Source organism: Pongo pygmaeus, chromosome 8, assembly GCF_028885625.2.
Source record: "Pongo pygmaeus isolate AG05252 chromosome 8, NHGRI_mPonPyg2-v2.0_pri, whole genome shotgun sequence".
In the NCBI taxonomy this organism is placed as follows: Eukaryota; Metazoa; Chordata; class Mammalia; order Primates; family Hominidae; genus Pongo; species Pongo pygmaeus.
The window spans coordinates 16,519,026-16,523,155 of NC_072381.2; the positions used below are offsets into that span (position 1 = coordinate 16,519,026).

Sequence of the window (4,130 nt, forward strand, 5' to 3'; positions counted from 1 at the left end):
GAGGCAGGAGAATCGCTTGAACCCAGGAGGCGGAATTTGCAGTGAGCTGAGATTGCACCATTGCACTCCAGCCGGGGCAATAGAGTGAGACTCCTTCTCAAAAAATATACATAAAAAACAAAGGAAAAGTGAGCATATGTGTGAGCTAAACACTCATAAATTATCTCTTTCTTTATCCTTTTTTTTTTTTTTTTAGACAGGGTTTTGATCTGTTGCCTCAGTCTCCCAAGTTAGCTGGGACTACAAGTATGTGCCACCATGCCCTGCTAATTTTTGTATTTTTAGTATGGATGAGTTTTGTCATGTTGGCCAGGCTGGTCTCAAACTCCTGACCTCAAGTGATCTGCCTGCCTCGGCCTCCCAAATAGCTGGGATTACAGGTGTGAGCCACTGAGCCTGGCTCTTTATTCTTCTTTATGCTTCCTTGTTTTGATGGTGTCTGCCTGAATCAGAACTGGTCCCACTTGAGAAGTTTTTTCCTGGAGCCAGATCCCTTGTTTGAAATGCAACAGTTCAACTATACTTTTATGTCTTAAATAGTATAATCAGAGCAAAGTCATTGCTCAAATGAGCGATTAATCTTTGTTTCATGCATTTTTTTTTTTCACGACAAAAACAGAAACAACCAATGGTCAGTGACAGAACTCTGAAAACAAACACCTCTACCTGCATGACCAAAACTCTAGATTGCCTTTCTTTGGTGGGAAAAATCTCACATATGAGCCCAGTGTAAAGTACATAGTTATTTTTGGCAAAGAGCTGATAATGTGCTCAATGAAAAACACCAACCACTTTTTTTTTTGAGACCAAGTTTTGCTCTTTTTGCCCAGGCTGGAGTACAGTGGCATGATCCCAGCTCACTGCAACCTCCGCCTCCCAAGTTCAAGTAATTCTCCTGCCCCAGCCTCTTCAGTAGCTGGGATTACAGGCAAGTGCCACCATGCCCAGTTAATTTTGTATTTTTAGTAAAAACGGGTTTTCGCCATGTTGGCCAGGCTGGTCTCCAACTCGTGACCTCAGGTGATCTGCCCACTTCAGCCTCCCAAAGTGCTGGATTAGAGGCCTGAGCCACCACGCTTGGCCGATTTTTGCCTTTTATATTGAAGGAACAGCAATCCACTTGGAAAAGTAGCAGCAGTTTAGCCGTGTAAGCACTCTCCTGGTATGTGGCTGTATTTTCTTTTAAGGTAGGCATCCAGAGTTTATTTTTTGGTCCAAAAGAGTTTATTAAATGAATTAACGTTAAAGTTACAAATACACTTCTTGCAACATTTCTCTCCATCATTTCTGCAAGCTCCTTTGAGAGATGATCAAGGTGGAAGGACTGAGCGACACAGCTGAGGGCAGTAGCCTCTAGCTGCAAAATTTCAGTGACGGGACAGAGGCACGGGTATGGCCCACTTTCTTCCAGCTGTGACATCAGGGGATTTCAGGCATAAGAAGGAAGTACTGCTTTCCCACTCACAATGACTTAGAAGTTGAACCCCTTCTCCAGGTTTTGTCTCTGTAGCCCTGCTTGGACAAAACCAGGATGTTAAATTAGCAAGTGAATTAGCAAATTTCTCAAAATTACCCAAAGACACCAGCCTATTTTGTGCCTCTGAATCTGTTCTTGAATTGCTGACTCTGCCTGGAAAGGCCTTTGCCTCCCAAACCCTTCTCTCCTCTAGAACACAACCTCATCTTTCAAAAACAGTTCAAGAACCATCTCCTCAAGAATAATAATAATAATAATTAAAATCACTAAAAAATAATTAAATTAAATATAATTAAATAATAATTATTACGGCAGAATCTCATTCTGTTGCTGGGCTGCAGTGCAGTGGCTCAATCACGGCTCACTGCAGCCTTGACTTTCTGGGCCTGAACAATCCTCCCACCTCAGCCTCATGAGTAGCTGAGACCACCTCCATATGCCACCACATCTAGCTAAATTTTAAATTTTTCTGTAGAGAGGGGTTCTCACTATGTTGCCCAGGCTTGTCTCAATCTCCTGGGCTCAAGCAATCCTCCCGCTTTGGCCTCTCAAAGTGCTTGGATTCTAGGTGTTAACTACCGTGCCTGGTCTCCCATCATGATTCTACTTCCCATTCTGCTCAGCAGAATTACCTCAATCCCTGGCCCCCATCTTTACTCCTACTGCTGCTGTAACAAATTACCATAAACCTAATGACTTAACAGGTTTGGAGTGCAATGGTGCCATCTCGCCACACCTAACGATTCTAGAGGTCAGAAGTCCTAAAATCACGGTGTTGGCAGGACTGTGTTCTTTCTAAAAGCTTTTGAAGAAAATGTGTTTCTTTGCTTTTTCCACCTTCTGGGGGCTGCCTATATTCCCTGGCTTGTGGTCCCTTCCTCAAATCACTCTGATCTCTGTTATCAAGTTTCATCTCCCTCTCTGCAGCAACTCTCTTGCCTCCCTCTTTCACTTACTGGAACCTTTCTGATGACACTGGACCCACCAAAATAATCCAAGATAATCTCTCCACCTTGAGATCCACAGTGCATCTCAAAGTCCCTTCTCCCACATAAAGTCGCATATTCCCAGGCTTTGGGGATTAGGACATGGACATCTCTGGGGGACCATAATTCTGCCTACCGGCTGTGAGCCCAGCGTTCCATTTAGAAATGTCCATGTTGGCTGCATAACACCAAAGGATGATTTGTTTACAGAAGTCACCCTCAAAGGCTAATATCAGCCAGGCGCGGTGGCTCACGCCTGTAATCCCAGCACTTTGGGAGGCCGAGGCAGGTGGATCACTTGAGGTCAGGAGTTCGAGACCAGCCTGGCCAACACAGTGAAACTCAATCTCTACTAAAAATACAAAAATTAGCCACATGTGGTGACACACACCTGTAATCCCAGCTACTTGGGAGTCTAAAGCAGGAGAATTGCTTGAACCCGGGAGGCAGAGGTTGTAGTGAGCCAAGATCGCATCACTGCACTCCAGTGTGGGTGACAGAGTGAGGCTCCAGCTGAAAAAAAGAAAAGAAAAGACTATTATCCCCCAGAGGGAGGTATCTTGGGTCTTCAAGTTGTTTCTCCAGAGCCTAGAATGTTGCCTATGACTTAGCAGATGTTCAATAAATTAAACTGAAAATTCGTGGCAAAGAAAACTAAGGAAAAAAGAGAGCAAGGACAATTTTGCTGTAAGGCTATTATTTGACAAGCAAATAAAATCAACAGGCCAAAGTAAATGGTTGGAAGAAAAAGCACAGTGAAATTCATCATTTTGTCATAATGTTTCATAGATAACAAAATCCAACCTGTCTGGATCAGGGGTCGGCAAACCTGCTGCCTGTGGCTGCCTGAGGTCAAGAGTTTGAGACCAGCCTGGTCAACATGGTGAAACCCTGTCTCTACTAATAATACAAAAATTAGCTGGGTGTGGTGGCATACAGGCCTGTAATCCCAGGAGGCTGAGGCAGGATAATCACTTGAACCTGGGACGCGGGAGGCAGAGGCTGCAGTGAACCGAGATCACGCCATTGCACTCTAGCCTGGGCGACAACAGCAAAACTCCACCTCAAAAAAAAAAAGTTTTACTGAAATGTGGTGGGGTCCATTTGTTAGCACACTGGCTGTGGCTGCTTTTGCACTATAATGGCAGAGTTGAGTAGTTTCGATGGAGACTCTATGCTCTGCAAGCCTGAAATAGTTACTGTCTGGCACTTTACATAAGATGTTGGTTGACTACTGGTCTAGATAATTAGAAAGGTTAAATAAGAATTTTTTTTCAGGTTAGATGGGTAACATACCAATGCCGTAACAAGGTTCAGAAGGTGGCATATCTCACACATGCATGTAAACACCCAATGGTCATGCTCATGAACTACAAAAGGATCATTAAATCAGAATTTTGGCCGGGTGCATTGGCTCACACCTGTAATTCCAGGACTTTGGGAGGGCGAGGTGTGTTGATCACCTGAGGTCAGGATTTTGATACCAGCCTGGCCAACATGACGAAATTCCATCTCTATTAAAAATACGAAAATTAGCCAGGCATGGTGGCACACGCCTGTAATCCCAGCTACTCAGAATGCAGAGGCAGGAGAACCACTTGAACCCCGGAGATGGAGGTGTTGCAGTGAGCCAAGATCACGCCACTGGACTCCAGCCTGGGTGACAA

The 4,130-nt window shown here is 44.4% G+C and overlaps 1 non-coding gene across 1 annotated transcript; it reads right to left on the reverse strand.

Moving 5' to 3' along the window:
• Positions 1-3,740: 3,740 nt before the first annotated feature.
• LOC129007021 (small nucleolar RNA U13) lies at positions 3,741-3,845 on the reverse strand. The gene has a single exon (XR_008492201.1). It is a non-coding gene; the product is annotated as a small nucleolar RNA U13 (small nucleolar RNA).
• Positions 3,846-4,130: the final 285 nt, after the last annotated feature.